Source organism: Ranitomeya imitator, chromosome 6 (assembly GCF_032444005.1).
Source record: "Ranitomeya imitator isolate aRanImi1 chromosome 6, aRanImi1.pri, whole genome shotgun sequence".
NCBI lineage: Eukaryota > Metazoa > Chordata > Amphibia > Anura > Dendrobatidae > Ranitomeya > Ranitomeya imitator.
The window spans coordinates 49,727,230-49,748,921 of record NC_091287.1 but is presented as its reverse complement, the minus strand read 5'-3'; positions in this window follow the sequence as shown (position 1 = coordinate 49,748,921).

Sequence of the window (21,692 nt, the reverse complement as noted above, 5' to 3'; positions counted from 1 at the left end):
TGGCCGCGGGAGGCCATACGTGTGCAGATGGAGATCTTAAGCCGAGATCTAAATCTGCAAACTCGGCTTCAGGAAAATGGCCGCCACGATCTCCATCTGCGCACGCGTGGCCTCCCGCGGCCATTTTCCTGAAGCCCCGTGAAACAGAGCACTCCATCTGCGCACGCGCGGCCTCAGGAAGATGGCCGCCACCACCGATAAACAGGTAATCAACCCGGCTCTGCTCCTCCTCAGAAGCGGCTGGCCGAGCGGTGCCGAGGGCGGCTGTCAGAAGTGACAGCTAGCTGGCAGGCCGCTTAAAATCATCAGGCGGGCCGCAACTTGCCCAGGTCTGCTGTAAAGTGCTGCAGGAATTATTGGTGCTATATAAGCAAGTAAAATAAATTACGGATGGTCACAGCAAATTTAGATTTCTCATTTGTTCACTCACTCACTCACAATTTGTTAACTAATAAAAATAAACAATTTTACTTTTTAAAGCATTCTTACTTAGCAGCATATTTTCCACACCTGCCTAAACCATGTATACAAGGTGGCCCAAAATGTATACACACTTCAGCATGAAAAATATCTGTACAAAAGCTTTATTACTAGATTGTAATATAAACAATAAAGGGTAGCTTTAAGTCATGTTTTACTTCTGCAATCACATTAGGTGATCAGCGTGATCACCATGAACATCCAAACACTTCTGATTTCGGGAAACTACTGCATGAACAACTTTAATTGCAAGGTCAATAGGGATTGCTCTAGACAACATTTCAGTTTCTTCCCATAGTGCAGCCCGTCCCATAGGGTTCAAACAAAATCACAAATGCGTGCGATTGTCAAGCGTGTTGGTGGTTCCATTTCAAACTTATGTCGTTATTGTCATTGTAATTCACATACATTCTCAAATTTCCAATACAAATTCAAAGTGTCCTTGCGTTGCTCTAATGTGAAGCATGCCTCCGCCATTTTATTTGACTCTCCTAACGGGCACTTATGGGATCTAACAATCATGCGATGACTAGTGTTGAGCATTCCGATACCGCAAGTATCGGGTATCGGCCGATATTTGCGGTATCGGAATTCCGATACCAAGTTCCGATATTTTTGTGATATCGGGAATCGGTATCGGGATTTAGATTAATGTGTAAAATAAAGAATAAAAAAAAAAAATATTGATATACTTCCCCTCGGACGGGCCCTGGTTGTCACCGCTGCAATCGCCATGTTTTCCTTCCTATGAATGAGCTTGTTAAGTACCTTCGATGACGTCGCGGCTTGTGATTGGTCGCTGAGCGGTCATGTGACCGCTCACGCGACCAATCACAAGCCGCGACGTCATCGAAGGTTATTAACGCGCTCATTCCTAAGAATGAGTGCGTTAAGGACCTTCGATGACGTCGCGGCTTGTGATTGGTCGCGTAAGCGGTCACATGACCGCTCAGCGACCAATCACAAGCTGTGACATCATCGAAGGTCATTAAAGCGCTCATTCTTAGGAAGAAAAGCATGGCGATTGTAGCGGTGACAACCAGGGCCCGTCCGAGGGTAAGCATATCAATATTTTTTATTTTTATTCTTTATTTTACACATTAATATGGATCCCAGGGCCTGAAGGAGAGTTTCCTCTCCTTCAGACCCTGGGAACCATTACGGATACCTTCCGATATTTGTGTCCCATTGACTTGTATTGATATCGGATATCGGTATCGGCGATATCCGATATTTTTCGGATATCGGCCGATACCATCCGATACCGATACTTTCAAATATCGGACGGTATCGCTCAACACTAGCGATGACCTAAATATTTAAAGACAGCATAATAATACATATTGCCATATTTCAATTTTTTTTAAAAAGGGCATACATAACCACTATTGAAGTGTATTTTTTAGCTACCATATGTTAGTGCATATGTTAAAGAAATAGATTGTATTGTTCATGTATTTTATATTCAAAGACTTGTGCAAAATTTACGTTCCCATCAGTTTTTTTTTTATATTTTTGCACCATTTCTGCACCCTTTAAGTGAAATAGGTTATTTGCATTTTTTTACGCAGAAAAAAAACTCGCCAAACCTTATTGTGGGAAAGTAGCCTTACGAACAAGATAAAAGACACATACAGAATGCAAAAACTACAGTAATCAAGTGCAACCTCTGTAACACAACACAGACATGTTTCTGGTGAGCTTCCAAATCTGGCAAGAATATTAGAATATCATCCAGGTAAATCGTAACATGTCTTCCAATGCAATCACAAAAAATATCATTCATAAAATTTTGAAACACAGCAGGTGCATTAGATAATCCAAAAGGCACGGCAAGGTTTTCAAAAAGAGCCTCAGACTATAAAAACACCATTTTCCACTCCTCACCCATCCGGACGCGTATCAAATTGTAAGCCCCTCTAAGATCAAGTTTAGACAACACCCTGGCCCCCAGAAGCTGCTTATATAGGTCAGGGATGAGTGGAAGCGGGAAAGTATTTTTAATCATGATTTTGTTTAGCTCTCGGAAATCAAGGCAAGGACGGAGACCCCATCTTTCTTTTTATAAGAAAAATCCAGCAGCTACTGGGAAGGAGCAAGGATGGATATGATCCTTGCGTAAACTTTTGTTAACATATTCTTTCATGGCAGTCCTTTCAGGATTTAACAAATCGTAAAGGCGATCTTTAGGTAATTTGGCGCTAGGAATTAGATCAATAGCGCAATCATAGGGATGAGAGGGAGGTAGTATCTCCGCCTCTTTTTCCAATAACACATCTCTGAAGTCCTTCAGGTACCCCGGAAAACCCTTCAGACTAGCGGCGCATATTTGTACGTTTTTTAGACATTTCTTGTAACAATTGGGGCTCCATTTCACAATCTCCATCTGACACCGATCAATAACTGGATTGTGAATCTGCAACCAGGATACCCCCACTTACCACACTTATCGGAATACACGTACCATTAATACCCAGCAGCTTATTGACAACCTCCACACATCTTTAGCCCCCATCTCCTCCCTCTCCTGTCCAGACTTAGCATTGTCACACTTCAATATTACACTGAAGAATGCCCTGGATGAAGCAGCACCTTCTACACGCAGAAAGACCCGACACAGACAACGGCAGCCCTGGCACACTATGCAAGCACGCTTTCTTCAGCGTTTCTCAAGGTGTGCAGAGCGGCAGTGGAGAAAATCTCTCTTAGCAGAAGACTTCATCCACTATAAGTTCATGTTCAAAACCTATAACTCTGCCCTTTCTCTGGCCAAACAATCCTACTTCACCACCCTCATCACCTCACTATCCAATAACCCAAAACGACTTTTTGAAACCTTAAACTCCCTCCTGAAACCTAAAGTACAGGCCCCCATCTCCAATCTCAGTGGTGAGGATCTGGCCACTTATTTCCTAGAAAAAATCAACCACCTCCATCAGGATATCTCAGCCCAATCTCCTCAGTGCCTGGATCCCCTTCCCTGTCGCACCTCAAGCTCATTAGACATCTTTGAGCCTCTTTCAGAAGAAGAAGTTTCCAAGCTCCTCACTTCTGCTCGGCCTACTACCTGCAATAGTGACCCCATTCCTTCACCTCTCCTGCAGTCTCTCTCACCAGTGGTCACCACTCACCTGACTAAAATATTGAACCTCTCTCTTTCTTCAGGTAGCTTTCCCTCCTCATTTAAACATGCTATCATTACCCCTTTACTTAAAAAGCCATCCCTGGACCAGAACTGCACGGCTAACTAAAGACCTGTCTCTAACCTTTCCTTCATCTCTAAACCCCTGGAACACTTGGTCCACTCCCGTCTAATCCGCTATCTCTCGGATAACTCTCTTCTCGACCCCTTACAATCTGGTTTCCGCTCTTTACACTTCACTGAAACTGCCCTCACTAAAGTCTCTAATGATCTAATAACATCTAAATTCAAAGGTCATTGCTCTATGCTGATTCTCCTGGATCTCTCTGCCGCATTTGATACTGTAGATCACCAGCTCCTTCTCACTATTCTCCGCTACATAGGCCTCAAGGACACAGCCCTCTTATGGTTCTCCTCCTACCTCTCTGACCGCTCCTTCACTGTATCTTTTGCTGGCTCCTCTTCCTCTCCTCGTCCCCTTACTATCGGGGTTCTGCAGGGCTCAGTCCCGGGCCCCCTCCTTTTCTCTCTATACACTGCCCCTATTGGACAAACAATCAGCAGATTTGGGTTCCAGTACCATCTCTATGCTGACGACACCCAATTATACACTTCTTCCCCTGACATCACCCCCACTCTAATTCAAAATACCAAGGATTGTCTATCTGCTGTCTCTAACATCATGTCCTCCCTCTATCTGAAACTAAATCTGTTATGAAAGGTAATTCAGTTCCACAATGGACATAGAGGTCAGCGCACATACAGTGACCTGGCAATAACCCAAAAAACAAGAACGAGCTCTGAGACGTGGGAACTCTGTTGACCGCAATCCCTAATCCTCTCCAACCACACTAAAGGCAGCCGTGGATTGCGCCTAACGCTCCCTATGCAACTCGGCACGGCCTGAGAAACTAGCTAGCCTGAAGATAGAAAATAAGCCTACCTTGCCTCAGAGAAATACCCCAAAGGAAAAGGCAGCCCCTACATATAATGACTGTGAGTTAAGATGAAAAGACAAACGTAGAGATGAAATAGATTTAGCAAAGTGAGGCCCAACTTTCTGAACAGAGTGAGGATAGGAAAGGTAACTTTGCGGTCAACACAAAACCCTACAAAAACCACGCAAAGGGGGCAAAAAGACCCTCCGTAACGAACTAACGGCATGGAGGTACACCCTCTGCATCCCAGAGCTTCCAGCAAGCAGTAAAAAACAAATTGACAAGCTTGACAGAAAAAAACAGCAAACAAATAGCAAAGAGGAACTTAGCTATGCAGAGCAGCAGGCCACAGGAACGATCCAGGAGGAAACAGGTCCAATACTAGAACATTGACTGGAGGCCAGGATCAAAGCACTAGGTGGAGTTAAATAGAGCAGCACCTAACGACTTCACCACATCACCTGAGGAAGGAAACTCAGAAGCCGCAGTACCACTTTCCTCCACCAACGGAAGCTCACAGAGAGAACCAGCCGAAGTACCACTTGTGACCACAGGAGGGAGCTCTGCCACAGAATTCACAACAGTACCCCCCCTTGAGGAGGGGTCACCGAACCCTCACCAGAGCTCCCAGGATGAGCCATATGAAAGGCACGAACAAGATCGGGAGCATGGACATCAGAGGCAAAGACCCAGGAATTATCTTCCTGAGCATAACCCTTCCACTTAACCAGATACTGGAGTTTCCGCCTTGAAACACGAGAATCCAAAATCTTCTCCACAATATACTCCAACTCCCCCTCCACCAAAACCGGGGCAGGAGGATCAACAGATGGAACCATAGGTGCCACGTATCTCCGCAACAATGACCTATGGAATACGTTATGTATGGAAAAAGAATCTGGAAGGGTCAGACGAAAAGACACAGGATTAAGAACCTCAGAAATCCTATACGGACCAATACAACGAGGTTTAAACTTAGGAGAGGAAACCTTCATAGGAATATGACGAGAAGATAACCAAACCAAGTCCCCAACCCGAAGTCGGGGACCCACACAGCGTCTGCGATTAGCGAAACGTTGAGCCTTCTCCTGGGACAAAGTCAAATTGTCCACTACATGAGTCCAAATCTGCTGCAACCTGTCCACTACAGTATCCACACCAGGACAGTCCGAAGACTCAACCTCAAAGGACACCCAGTCATCCTGATCAGCAGAAACAAAGCATCTCAGATATGTTTCCAAGGTCTGATTGGTTCGTTCGGTCTGGCCATTAGTCTGAGGATGGAAAGCCGAGGAAAAAGACAAGTCAATGCCCATCCTACCACAAAAGGCTCGCCAAAACCTCAAAACAAACTGGGAACCTCTGTCAGAAACGATATTCTCTGGAATGCCATGTAAACGAACCACATGCTGGAAAAACAATGGCACCAAATCAGAGGAGGAAGGCAATTTAGACAAGGGTACCAAATGGACCATCTTAGAGAAGCGATCACAGACCACCCAAATGACTGACATCTTTTGAGAGACGGGAAGATCTGAAATAAAATCCATAGAGATATGTGTCCAAGGCCTCTTCGGGACCGGCAAGGGCAAAAGCAACCCACTGGCACAAGAACAGCAGGGCTTAGCCCGAGCACAAATCCCACAGGACTGCACAAAAGTACGCACATCCCGCGACAGAGATGCCACCAAAAGGATCTAGCCACTAACTCTCTGGTACCAAAGATTCCAGGATGACCAGCCAACACCGAACAATGAACCTCAGAGATAACTTTATTCGTCCACCTATCAGGGACAAACAGTTTCTCCGCTGGGCAACGATCAGGTTTATTAGCCTGAAATTTTTGCAGCACTCGCCGCAAATCAGGGGAGATGGCAGACACAATTACTCCCTCTTTGAGGATACCCGCCGGCTCAGATACACCCGGAGAGTCGGGCACAAAACTCCTAGACAGAGCATCCGCCTTCACATTTTTAGAGCCCGGAAGGTATGAAATCACAAAGTCAAAACGGGCAAAAAACAACGACCAACGAGCTTGTCTAGGATTCAACCGCTTGGCGGACTCGAGATAAGTCAAGTTCTTATGATCAGTCAAGACCACCACGCGATGCTTAGCTCCTTCAAGCCAATGACGCCACTCCTCGAATGCCCACTTCATGGCCAGCAACTCTCGATTGCCCACATCATAATTTCGCTCAGCAGGCGAAAACTTCCTGGAAAAGAAGGCGCATGGTTTCATCACCGAGCAATCAGAACTTCTCTGCGACAAAACAGCCCCTGCTCCAATCTCAGAAGCATCAACCTCGACCTGGAACGGAAGCGAAACATCTGGTTGACACAACACAGGGGCAGAAGAAAAATGACGCTTCAACTCTTGAAAAGCTTCCACCGCAGCAGAAGACCAATTGACCAAATCAGCACCTTTCTTGGTCAAATCGGTCAATGGTTTAGCAATACTAGAAAAATTGCAGATGAAGCGACGATAAAAATTAGCAAAGCCCAGGAACTTTTGCAGACTTTTCAGAGATGTCGGCTGAGTCCAATTATGGATGGCTTGGACCTTAACAGGATCCATCTCGATAGTAGAAGGGGAAAAGATGAACCCCAAAAATGAAACCTTCTGAACACCAAAGAGACACTTTGATCCCTTCACAAACAAAGAATTAGCACGCAGGACCTGAAACACCGTTCTGACCTGCTTCACATGAGACTCCCAATCATCCGAGAAGATCAAAATGTCATCCAAGTATACAATCAGGAATTTATCCAGGTACTCTCGGAAGATGTCATGCATAAAGGACTGAAACACTGATGGAGCATTGGCAAGTCCGAATGGCATTACTAGATACTCAAAATGGCCCTCGGGCGTATTAAATGCAGTTTTCCACTCATCGCCTCGCTTAATACGCACAAGATTATACGCACCACGAAGATCTATCTTGGTGAACCAACTAGCCCCCTTAATCCGAGCAAACAAATCAGATAACAACGGCAAGGGGTACTGAAATTTAACAGTGATCTTATTTAGAAGGCGATAATCTATACAAGGTCTCAGTGAACCATCCTTCTTGGCTACAAAAAAGAACCCTGCTCCCAATGGCGACGATGACGGGCGAATATGCCCCTTCTCCAAAGACTCCTTCACATAACTCCGCATAGTGGCGTGCTCAGGCACAGATAAATTAAACAGTCGACCTTTTGGGAATTTACTACCAGGAATCCAATCGATATCACAATCCCTATGCGGAGGTAGGGTACAGGACTTGGGCTCATCAAATAAATCCCGGTAATCAGACAAGAACTCAGGAACCTCAGAAGGGATGGATGACGAAATAGTCAGAAATGGGACATCACCATGTACCCCCTGACAACCCCAGCTGGACACAGACATGGATTTCTAATCTAAAACTGGATTATGGACTTGTAGCCATGGCAACCCCAACACGACCACATCATGCAGATTATGCAACACCAGAAAGCGAATAACCTCCTGATGTGCAGGAGCCATGCACATGGTCAGCTGGGTCCAGTACTGAGGCTTATTCTTGACCAAAGGCGTAGCATCAATTCCTCTCAATGGAATAGGACACTGCAAGGGCTCCAAGAAAAACCCACAACGCCTAGCATACTCCAAGTCCATCAAATTCAGAGCAGCGCCTGAGTCCACAAATGCCATGACAGAATATGATGACAAAGAGCAGATCAAGGTAACAGACAGAAGAAATTTTGACTGTACCATACCAATGGTGGCAGACCTAGCGAACCGCTTAGTGCGCTTAGGACAATCAGAGATAGCATGAGTGGAATCACCACAGTAGAAACACAGCCCATTCAGACGTCTGTGTTCTTGCCGTTCAACTCTGGTCAAAGTCCTATCGCACTGCATAGGCTCAGGTTTAAGCTCAGGTAATACCGCCAAATGGTGCACAGATTTACGCTCGCGCAAGCGTCGACCGATCTGAATGGCCAAAGACATAGACTCATTCAGACCAGCAGGCATAGGAAATCCCACCATGACATCCTTAAGGGCTTCAGAGAGACCTTTTCTGAAAATAGCTGTGAGCGCACCTTCATTCCACTGAGTGAGTACGGACCACTTTCTAAATTTCTGACAATATACCTCTATTTCATCCTGACCCTGACACAGAGCCAGCAAATTCTTCTCTGCCTGATCCACAGAATTAGGCTCATCATACAGCAATCCGAGCGCCAGGAAAAATGCATCGATATTATTTAATGCAGGATCCCCTGGCGCAAGGGAAAATGCCCAGTCCTGAGGATCGCCACGCAAAAAGGAAATAACGATCCTAACTTGTTGAACTGGGTCACCAGAGGAGCGAGGTTTCAAAGCCAGAAATAGTTTACAATTATTTTTGAAACTCAGAAATTTAGTTCTATCTCCAAAAAACAAATCAGGAATAGGGATTCTCGGTTCTAACATAGAATTCTGAACCACAAAGTCTTGAATACTTTGTACTCTTGCCGTGAGCTGATCCACACATGAAGACAGACCTTTAATGTCCATTGCTACACCTGTGTCCTGAACCACCCAAATGTCTAGGGGAAAAAAAAGGCAAAACACAGTGCAGAGAAAAAAAAATGGTCTCAGAACTTCTTTTTTCCCTCTATTGAGAATCATTAGTACTTTTGGCCTCCAGTACTGTTATGAAAGGTAATTCAGTTCCACAATGGACATAGAGGTCAGCGCACATACAGTGACCTGGCAATAACCCAAAAAACAAGAACGAGCTCTGAGACGTGGGAACTCTGTTGACCGCAATCCCTAATCCTCTCCAACCACACTAAAGGCAGCCGTGGATTGCGCCTAACGCTCCCTATGCAACTCGGCACGGCCTGAGAAACTAGCTAGCCTGAAGATAGAAAATAAGCCTACCTTGCCTCAGAGAAATACCCCAAAGGAAAAGGCAGCCCCCACATATAATGACTGTGAGTAAGATGAAAAGACAAACATAGAGATGAAATAGATTTAGCAAAGTGAGGCCCAACTTTCTGAACAGAGCGAGGATAGGAAAGGTAACTTTGCGGTCAACACAAAACCCTACAAAAACCACGCAAAGGGGGCAAAAAGACCCTCCGTACCGAACTAACGGCACGGAGGTACACCCTCTGCGTCCCAGAGCTTCCAGCAAGCAGTAAAAAACAAATTGACAAGCTGGACAGAAAAAAACAGCAAACAAATAGCAAAGAGGAACTTAGCTATGCAGAGCAGCAGGCCACAGGAACGATCCAGGAGGAAACAGGTCCAATACTAGAACATTGACTGGAGGCCAGGATCAAAGCACTAGGTGGAGTTAAATAGAGCAGCACCTAACGACTTCACCACATCACCTGAGGAAGGAAACTCAGAAGCCGCAGTACCACTTTCCTCCACCAACGGAAGCTCACAGAGAGAACCAGCCGAAGTACCACTTGTGACCACAGGAGGGAGCTCTGCCACAGAATTCACAACATAAATCTCTCCAAAACTGAACTACTTGTGTTTCTCCCTTCTACTAACCTCACTCTACCCAACAGCGAAATTACCCTGAAGGGTTCAACCATAACTCCCAAGCAGCGTGCCCGCTGTCTTGGGGTCATGTTCGACACCGAACTTTCCTTTACTCCCTATATCCGATCACTCACTCGCTCCTGTCACCTGCATCTTAAAAACATCTCCAGAATCCAACTTTTTCTCACCTTTGAAACTGCTAAGACTCTTACTGTCGCTCTTATTCATTGTCGTCTGGACTACTGCAACTCTCTTCTGATCGGTCTCCCTCTTTCCAAACTTTCTCCTCTCCAATCCATCTTGAATGCGGCAGCCAGGGTCATATTTCTGTCCAGCCGCTTCACCGATGCCTCCATCTTGTGCCAGTCATTACACTGGCTACCCATTCGCTACAGGGTCCAGTATAAACTCATCTCTCTCACCCACAAAGCTCTTCACAGTTCTGCACCGCCTTATATCTCCTCTCTCATCTCCGTCTATCGCCCTACACAAGCCCTCCGTTCTACAAATGACGTAAGACTAACATCCCCCGTAATCCGAACCTTGCACCTCCATCTCCAAGACTTCTCTCGTGCTGCCTCAGCTCTCTGGAGTGCACTTCCCCAGATGATCAGTCTGATACCTAGCCCCGACCTATTCAAGCGCACTTTAAAAATCCATCTCTTCAAACAAGCCTACTACATCAACTACTCAGTAAACTAACTTTGTCCTGTTCCCTCCTTCCAAATATCTGCATGTGAATCTTTACCCTACTATTCATCTGTCTCCACACCCTCCATGCACACGATAACTGCACTTGATACTTGACTATTGCACTTAAACACACGGGCTGATGACTGGATCATGCAGCTTTATATGAAAATCCCTATTTATTATAATTGCCAGACCTGAAATAACAAGCACTTTTCACCTATTGTGTCCCCCCATTTCCTTGTAGATAGTAAGCTTGCAAGCAGGGATCTCACCCCTAATGTCACTGTTTAAATTGTCTTAACTTGTACTGAATTTATTGTCTGTACATGTTCCCGCCTAATTGTAAAGTGCTGCGGAATATGTTGGCGCTATATAAATAAAAATTATTATTGTAAATAAAAATTATTATTATTATTATTATGGAAACCCCAGTACCAATCCAGTAGGTAAATTATCCAACACAAAACGGAACATGGATTCAGAGTGGAGTGCTCCCACTTGTAAAGTGAAATCCACCGTTGTTCTCTTGACCAAATTGTGAGCTAACGGTGTCTTATCCAGGGCGATGATTTGAATGGGTCTTTCTAAACTAACTGTCCCTAGCCCTGAATGCCATTGTTGATAACACCTCGTTCTCGAAGGATAATATTGTATTTATCAGTACTTTATCAGAGGAAGAAAAAGGTACCTGGGAGTCTGGGTGACCTCCTCGGCTATCACCCCGACTGAGATATTCTCCTAATGGTTTGATAGCTTGAGGACGAATTGGGCAATTCTAAAGAAAATGACCAGAGAGATCACAGTATAGACAGACGATCTTGTCTACGTCTTCTATCAGCAACATGAAGACTGGCAGCTCTAACCTCCAATGGCTCCACCTCAGGTAAATGAACCTGCTCTAGGGAAGTTTAATGAGCAGCCTGCTGTTCACCACATCTCTCACAGATTCTGCGGTTCATTTGTATGGCCTGAGTCATGGCCTCCACAAGAGAACAAGGGGTATCATGAAGGATCAGAGCATCCTCGAGGGTTTCAGAAAGGCCTTTTTGGAACTAGCACCTGAGAGCAGAATTGTTCCATAGTACTTTGGTGCACCACTGCCAGAACTCAGTACAGTAGTCCTCAGCTGTGCGACCCCCATGTGGCAGGTTCATGATCTTGGCCTCAGCAACCTGGATTCTGTCGGGTTCGTCATATATCAGACCTAAACTGTTAAAAAAAAAGTGTCAACAGAAAACCATTCTGGGGCTTGTGGGGGCAAAAAAATTGGCCAGGTCCGAGGACCCCGTCGAAGTAGGGACATGATTATTAATAACTAGTGTTGAGCGATACCGTCCGATATTTGAAAGTATCGGTATCGGATGGTATCCAAAAAATATCGGATATCGCCGATACCGATATCCGATACCAATACAAGTCAATGGGACACAAATATCGGAAGGTATCCGTAATGGTTCCCAGGGTCTGAAGGAGAGGAAACTCTCCTTCAGGCCCTGGGATCCATATTAATGTGTAAAATAAAGAATAAAAATAAAAAATATTGATATACTTACCCTCGGACGGGCCCTGGTTGTCACCGCTGCAATCGCCATGCTTTTCTTCCTAAGACTGAGCGCTTTAATGACCTTCGATGACGTCGCAGCTTGTGATTGGTCGCTGAGCGGTCATGTGACTGCTCATGCGACCAATCACAAGCTGCGACGTCATCGAAGGTCCTTAACGCGCTCATTTTTAGGAAACATGATCGCAGTGTTCCGGCGGTATAGGGAAGCATCGCGCAGGGAGGGAGCTCCCTGCGTGCTTCCCTGAGACCCCCGAAGCAACACGATGTGATCGCATTGCTCCTAGGGTCTCTTACCTCCTCTCTCCTGCAGGCCCCGGATCCAAAATGGCCGCGGGGTTACATCCGGGTCCTGCAGGGAGGTGGCTTACCAGCGCCTGCTCAGAGCAAGCGCTGGTAAGCCTGCAGGAGTGTACGTCATTGCTGATCTGACACAGTGCACAGCAAACTGTCAGATTAGCGATCTTACACTATAACATGATGCCTCCCCCTCCCCCCCCCCCCCATCCCGAGGCAATGTTGTAGTGTAAAAAAAAAAATATTCACATGTGTAAAAAAAAATTAAAATAAAAATTCCTTAAAAAAAAATATATATATTCCCATAAATACATTTCTTTATCTAAATGAAAAAAACTATAAAAGTTCACATATTTAGTATCGCCGCGTCTGTAACGACCCAACCTATAAAACTGTCCCACTAGTTAACCCCTTTAGTGAACACCGAAAAAAAAAAAATGAGGCAAAAAACAATGCTTTATTATCATACCGCCAAACAAAAAGTGGAATAACACGCAATCAAAAGGACGGATATAAATAACCATGGTACCGCTGAAAACGTCATCTTGTCCCGCAAAAAACAAGCCACAATAAAGCTTCATCAGCAAAAAAATAAAGTTATAGTCCTCAGAATAAAGCAATGCAAAAATAATTGTTTTTTCTATAAAAGAGTTTTTATTGTATAAAAGCGCCAAAACATAAAAAAATTATATAAATGAGGTATCGCTGTAATTGTACCGACCCGAACAATAAAACTGCTTTATCCATTTTACCAAACGCGGAACGGTATAAATGCCCTCCCCTCCCCCCCCCCCCCCAAAGAAATTCATGAATAGCTGGTTTTTGGTCATTTTGCCTCACAAAAATCGGAAGAAAAAGCGATCAAAAAGTGTCATGTGCCCGAAAATGTTACCAATAAAAACGTCAACTCGTCCCACAAAAAACAGGAGCTCACATGACTCTGTGGACCAAAATATGGAAAAAAAATATAACTCTCAAAATGTGGTAACGCAAAAAATATTTTTTGCAATAAAAAGCGTCTTTTAGTGTGTGACAGCTGCCAATCATAAAAATCCGCTAAAAAACCCACTATAAAAGTAACTCAAACCCCCTTTCATCACCCCCTTAGTTAGGGAAAAATTTAAAATTTATAAAAAATGTAGGGTTAGGGCTAGGGTTAGGGTTCAGGTTAGGGCTAGGGTTAGGGCTAGGGTTAGGGTTAGGGTTAAGGCTACAGTTAGGGTTGGGGCTAAAGTTAGGGTTAGGGATTGGATTACATTTACAGTTGGGAATAGGCTTGGGATTAGGTTTAGGGGTGTGTCAGGGTTAAGGGTGTGGTTAGGGTTACCGTTGGGATTAGGGTTAGGGGTGTGTTTGGATTAGGGTTTCAGTTATAATTGGGGGGTTTCCACTGTTTAGGCACATCAGGGGCTCTCCAAACGCGACATGGCGTCCGATCTCAATTCCAGCCAATTCTGCGTTGAAAAAGTAATACAGTGCTCCTTCCCTTCCGAGCTCTCCCGTGCGCCCAAACAGGGGTTTATCCTGTTGTGAATTCAGCTTTTGGGCTCCCTCCGGTGGTTGTAGAGGGTAATGCAGTTGTGCCTGGATTGCAGGAGTGGACATGTGTATCTACTAATTGTAGGACTGACTGGGGAATATAGCTTTGCAGGATCCTTTAGTCAGTGCCAGTTGTCCATTGTTCTTGAAGGATTCACTTCCCTGCTGGTCTCTCCAGTTTGCTGTGTTTTTCTACAAAGATAAGTCCTGGCTTTGTTTTTGCTGTCCACCTGCAGTGGACCTTATAGTTCTGTGCATTTTCATGTTTTTGTCTTGTCCAGCTTGGTCTGTGAAGGATTTTTTGCAGCCTAGCTATTTCTCTGGAGATGCAGATATACCCCTCATGTCTTTAGTCAGATGTGGTGATCCGTATTTTCTGCGGTGGATATTTTCTAGTGTTTTTATACTGACCGCATAGTACTCTGTTCTATTCTTTCTTTTTAGCTAGTGTGGCCTCCTATGCTAAAATCTGATTTCATATCTGCGTATGTTTTTCCCTCTCCTCTCACAGTCAATATTTGTGGGGGGCTATCTATCCTTTGGGGATTTTCTCTGAGGCAAGATAGGTTTCCTGTTTCTGTTTTTAGGGGTAGTTAGATCTTAGGCTGTGCCGAGGGGTCTAGGGAGTGTTAGGTACCCCCCACGGCTACTTTTAGTTGCGCTGCTAGGTTCAGGGTTTGCGGTCAGTACAGGGACCACCTTCTCCAGAGTACGTCTCATGCTGCTCCAAGGCCACCAGATCATAACATTACCCCAACATATGGGGTATCAGCGTACTCAGGACACATTGAACAGCAACTTTTGGGGTCAAATTTCTCCTATTACCCTTGGGAAAATACAAAACTGGGGGCTAAAAAATAATTTTTGTGGAAAAAAAGATTTTTTATTTTCATGGCTCTGCGTTATAAACTGTAGTGAAACACTTGGAGGTTCACAGTTCTCACAACACATCTAGATAAGTTCCTTAGGGCAGGGGTCCCCAACTCCAGTCCTCAAGGCCCACCAACATGTCATGTTTTCAGGATTTCCTTAGTCTTGCCCAGGTAATAATTGCATCACCTGTGCAATGCAAAGGAAATCCTGAAAACATGACCCGTTGGTGGGCCTTGAGGACTGGAGTTGGGGACCCCTGCCTTAGGGGATCTAGTTTCCAATATGGGGTCACTTGTTGGGGGTTTCTACTGTTTAGTTCAGGGGCTCTGCAAATACAACGTGACGCCTGCTGACCAGTCCGTCTAAGTCTGCATTCCAAATGGCGCTCTTTCCCTTCCGAGCTCTGCCATGTGCTCAAACGGTGGTTCCCCCCCACATATGGGGTATTAGCGTACTTAGGACAAATTGTACAACAACTTTTGGGGTCCAATTTCTTCTCTTACCCTTGGGAAAATAAAAAATTGGGGGCGAAAACATCATTTTTGTGAAAAAATATGATTTTTTATTTTTACGGCTCTGCATTATAAACTTCTGTGAATCACTTAATGGGTCAAAGTGCTCACCACACATCTAGATCAGTTCCTTAGGGGGTCTACTTTCCAAAATAGTGTCACTTGTGAGGGGTTTCAATGTTTAGGCACATCAGGGGCTCTCCAAACGCAACATGGCGTCCCATCTCAATTCCAGTCAATTTTGCATTGAAAAGTCAAATGGCGCTCATTCCCTTCCGAGCTCTCCCATGCGCCCAAACAGTGGTTTACCCCCACATATTGGGTATCAGCATACTCAGGACAAATTGTACAACAACTTTGGGGTTCAATTTCTTCTCTTACCCTTGGGAAAATAAAAAATTTGGGGCAAAAAGTTCATTTTTGTGAAAAAATTTGATTTTTTATTTATACGGCTCTGCATTATAAACTTCTGTGAATCACTTAATGGGTCAAAGTGCTCACCACTAGGGTTGAGCGAAACGGGTCGAACATTTTCAAAAGTCGCCGACTTTTGGCTAAGTCGGGGTTTCATGAAACCCGATCCGACCCCTGTGCGGGGTCGGCCATGCGGTACGCGACTTTCGCGCCAAAGTCGCGTTTCAATGACGCGAAAAGCGCCATTTCTCAGCCAATGAAGGTAAACGCAGAGTGTGGGCAGCGTGATGACATAGGTCCTGGTCCCCACCATCTTAGAGAAGGGCATTGCAGTGATTGGCTTGCTGTCTGCGACGTCACAGGGGCTATAAAGAGGCGTTCCCGCCGACCGCCATCTTACTGCTGCTGATCTGAGCTTAGGGAGAGGTTGCTGCCGCTTTGTCAGAAGCAGGGATAGCGTTAGGCAGGGTCCATTAACCACAAAACCGCTTGTGCTGCAGCGATTTGCACTGTCCAACACCACCCTCGGTGTGCAGGGACAGTGGAAGTTTTTTTTTTTTTTTTTTTTCCCCTCAGCGCTGTAGCTCATTGGGCTGCCCTAGAAGGCTCCCTGATAGCTGCATTGCTGTGTGTACGCCGCTGTGCAAACCAACTGCTTTTTTCAAAGCACAAATCCTCTTGTTCCTTCCTTTCTGCACAGCTATCTTTTTTGTTTGTCCACACTTTTTATTTCATTTGTGCATCAGTCCACTCCTTATTGCTGCCTGCCATACCTGGCTGAGATTACTGCAGGCAGGGAGATAGTAGCTGCCTGCCATACCTGGCTGAGATTACTGCAGGCAGGGAGATAGTAATTGTAGGACATTCCCTGTTTTTTTTTTTGTTTTTTTTTTGGTGGGAGATTAAGATTGGCAATTTGGCATTTCTGCTAGAGTGCCATCCCTGTGTGTGCCATCTCTCTCACATAGTGGGCCATAGAAAGCCTTTTCATTTTTCTGTATTTTTTTTTGTGGGGTGTATAAATTCTCCCTGATAAAAATACAGTGGGAGATTAATATTGGCCTTTGGGCTTGTGTGCCAGTCCTGAGTGTGCCATCTCTCTCACAAATAGTGGGCCATAGAAAGCCTATTTTATTTTTTTTGGGGTTTTATAAATTCTCCCTGAAAAAAAGGGAGATTAATATTGGCCTCTGGGCTTGTGTGCCAGTCCTGAGCGTGCCATCTGTGCCAGCCCTGAGCGTGCCATCTCTCTCAGAAATAGTGGGCCATAGAAAGCCTATTTATTTTTTTTTTTGGTTTTATAAATTCTCCCTGAAAAAAAGGGAGATTAATATTGGCCTCTGGGCTTGTGTGCCAGTCCTGAGCGTGCCATCTCTCTCACAAATAGTGGGCCATAGAAAGCCTATTTAATTTTTTTTTTTGTTTTATAAATTTTCCCTGAAAAAAGGGAGATTAATATTGGCCTCTGGGCTTGTGTGCCAGTTGTGAGCGTGCCATCTGTGCCAGTCCTGAGCGTGCCATCTCTCTCACAAATAGTGGGCCATAGAAAGCCTATTTAAATTTTTTTTTGGTTTTATAAATTCTCCCAGAAAAAAAGGGAGATTAATATTGGCCTCTGGGCTTCTGTGCCAGTCCTGAGCGTGCCATCTGTGCCAGTCCTGAGCGTCCCATCTCTCTCACAAATAGTGGGCCATAGAAAGCCTATTTTTTTTTTTTTTTGGGTTTTAGAAATTCTCCCTGGAAAAAAAAAGGGAGATTAATATTGCCCTTTGGGCTTGTGTGCCAGTACTAAGCGTTCCATCTCTCTCTCTCTCTCTCTCAGTCAGTGGGCCATAGAACGCCTATTTTTGGTTTTATTTGTTTTCTAAATTCTCCCTGAAAAAATCATTTTATTTTATTTGGTTTCTAAATTCTTCCTGATAAAATCACATTTTTTTTATTATTTTTTTTTCTAAAGTCTCCCTGAAAAAAAAAAAAAAAAACAGTGGGAGATTAATATTGGCCTTTCTGCTTGTGTGCCAGTCTTGACTCCTGGGTGCGTCATCTCTCAGTCAGTGGGCCATAGAACGCCTATTTTTGGTTTTATTTGTTTTATAAATTCTCCCAGAAAAAATCATTTTATTTTATTTGGTTTCTAAATTCTTCCTGATAAAATCATATTTTTTTTATTATTTTTTTTTCTAAAGTCTCCCTGAAAAAAAAAAAAAAAAAAACAACCAAAAAAAACAGTGGGAGATTAATATTGGCCTTTCTGCTTGTGTGCCAGTCTTGACTCCTGGGTGTGCCATCTCTCTCTCTCTCTCTCTCTCTCTCTCTCTCTCTCTCTCCAATTGTGGTCCATAGAAAGCCTATATTTTTTTTCCTTGATTTGGGTTCTAAAATCTACCAGAGAAAATAACTACATCAATCATTGGTAGAAAAATATTGGCCTCTGGGTTTGTGTGCCACTCCTGACTCCTGTGTGCGTCATCTCTCAGTCAGTGGGCCATAGAACGCCTATTTTTGTTTTTATTTGTTTTATAAATTCTCCCTGAAAAAATCATTTTATTTTATTTGGTTTCTAAATTCTTCCTGATAAAATCATATTTTTTTTATTATTTTTTTTTCTAAAGTCTCCCTGAAAAAAAAAAAAAAAAAAAAAAACAGTGGGAGATTAATATTGGCCTTTCTGCTTGTGTACCAGTCTTGACTCCTGGGTGTGCCATCTCTCTCTCTCTCTCTCTCCAATTGTGGTCCATAGAAAGCCTACATTTTTTTTCCTTGATTTGGGTTCCAAAATCTACCAGAGAAAATAACTCCATCAATCATTGGTAGAAAAATATTGGCCTCTGGGCTTGTGTGCCACTCCTGATTCCTGTGTGCGTCATCTCTCACTCAGTGGCCCATAGAAAGCATATAGTTTGTTACATTTGTTTTCTAAATTCTCCCTGCAAAAATCTTTTTTTTTTTTTGGGGGGGGGGTTTCTAAAGTGTTCCTGAAAAAAAAAAAAAAAAAAAAAAAATAATAGTGTGACATTAATATTAACATTTGTGCTTCAGTGACAGTCCTGCGTGTGGGGCATCTCTCTAATTTGCAGCCACCAAAAAAAGAGTGTGTAACATTGGGCCTGATTTTCGCTGTGGTCTCACCAACCTGTAAAGGGGTAGCTAAATCATACTGAAGTTATAGCTCACCGTGTAAGTTGTGTGACTGCAACAAATAACGTTAGTTTGGTTACGTTTTTAAAACAATGAGGAAGTCTAGTGGAAGAGGTCGTGGCCGGGGGCGTTCATTGTCAGCTGGTAATGAGGGTAGTGGTAGTGGTGGAGCATCAGGTGGTCGTGGGGGAAAAAATATTGCACCTAAGTCTGGAGCTGTGGAGCCAGGTTCGTCGTCCGGCTACACAAGGCCTCGAACGCTCCCTTTTCTGGGATTAGGAAAACCGCTTTTAAAGCCGGAGCAGCAAGAGCAAGTTTTGGCTTATCTTGCTGACTCAGCCTCTAGCTCTTTTGCCTCATCTCGTGAAACTGGTAAAAGTAAAAGCAGCGCGTCGTTAGTGGATGTTCACGGTCAGGGACAAGTCACTTCCTTGTCCTCTTCAGCAAAAACAACAACAGAGAAGAATGCAGCAGGCGACACAACGGGTTACTCCATGGAGCTCTTTACACATACCGTCCCTGGCTTAGAAAGTGAAGCAGTTAACAGTCCATGCCCATTACAAATTGAATCTGACATGGAGTGCACTGACGCACAGCCACAGCCAGACTACTATGCTGGTCCTTTGACTCAGACCACAACATTGCCCTCGCAGGGTGCTGATCAAGAATCAGACCCTGATGAGACTATGTTGCCCCATCACGAACGCTATACCACCGAACGACACGGTGACACAGACGAAGTTGCGCAGGAGGTACAAGAAGAGTTATTAGATGACCCAGTTCTTGACCCCGATTGGCAGCCATTGGGGGAACAGGGTGCAGGCGGCAGCAGTTCTGAAGCAGAGGAGGAGGAGGGGCCGCAGCAGGCATCAACATCGCCACAGGTTCCATCTGCCGGGCCCGTATCTTGCCCAAAACGCGTGGCAAAGCCAAAACCTGGTGGAGGACAGCGTGGCCATCCGGTTAAAGCTCAGTCTGCAATGCCTGAAAAGGTATCCGATGCTAGAAAGAGTGCAGTCTGGCATTTTTTTAAACAACATCCAATTGATCAGCGCAAAGTCATCTGTCAAAAATGTTCTACTTCCTTAAGCAGAGGTCAGAATCTGAAAAGTCTCAATACTAGTTGCATGCATAGACATTTAACCACCATGCATTTGAAAGCTTGGACTAACTACCAAACGTCCCTTAAGGTTGTTGCACCCTCGGCCAATGAAGCTAGTCATCAACGCAACATCCCTTCCGGCAGTGTAGGACCACCATTTAGCGCACCACCTGCTGTATCTGTGCAGGTATCTTTGCCAGGCCAAAGCAGTCAGGGTCAGGGAATCACCAGTTTCGTAGTAGGAAACACTGCATCTAGGGCACCGGCGGCAACAATACCATCTCCCACCGTCTCTCAGTCTGCCATGTCCACCGGCACCCCCGCTAGTTCCACGATCTCCAGCTCTCCAGTCCAGCTCACCCTACATGAGACTATGGTTAGAAAAAGGAAATACTTAGCCTCGCATCCGCGTACACAGGGTTTGAACGCCCACATAGCTAGACTAATCTCGTTAGAGATGATGCCCTACCGGTTAGTTGAAAGCGAAGCTTTCAAAGACCTGATGGACTACGCTGTACCACGCTACGAGCTACCCAGTCGACACTTTTTTTCCAGAAAAGACATCCCAGCCCTCCACCAGCATGTTAAAGAGCGCATCGTCCATGCACTCAGGCAATCTGTGAGCACAAAGGTGCACCTGACAACAGATGCATGGACCAGTAGGCATGGCCAGGGACGTTACGTGTCCATCACGGCACACTGGGTAAATGTGGTGGATTCAGGGTCCACAGGGGACAGCAAGTTTGGGACAGTTCTGCCTAGCCCACGGTCTAGTAAACAGTTGTCTGTAGCCGTTCGCACCCCCTCCTCCTCCTCCTCCTCGTCCTCCTGCAGAAGCAAGAGCTCGTCCACAGACCGCAGTCGCACAAACACTCCATCCGCACCTGCCACTGTTGCACACCAGGTCTCCCATTATGGGGCAGCTACTGGCATACGTCAGCAGGCTGTATTGGCTATGAAGTGTTTGGGCGACAATAGACACACCGCGGAAGTTCTGTCCGAGTTCTTGCAGCAAGAAACGCAGTCGTGGCTGGGCACTGTAGATCTTGAGGCAGGCAAGGTAGTGAGTGATAACGGAAGGAATTTCATGGCTGCCATCTCCCTTTCCCAACTGAAACACATTCCTTGCCTGGCTCACACCTTAAACCTGGTGGTGCAGTGCTTCCTGAAAAGTTATCCGGGGTTATCCGACCTGCTCCTCAAAGTGCGTGGACTTTGCGCACATATCCGCCGTTCGCCTGTACACTCCAGCCGTATGCAGACCTATCAGCGTTCTTTGAACCTTCCCCAGCATCGCCTAATCATAGACGTTGCAACAAGGTGGAACTCAACACTGCACATGCTTCAGAGACTGTGCGAACAGAGGCGGGCTGTTATGTTTTTGTGGGAGGATACACATACACGGGCAGGCAGTAGGATGGCAGACATGGAGTTGTCAGGTGTGCAGTGGTCGAAGATTCAAGACATGTGTCAAGTCCTTCAGTGTTTTGAGGA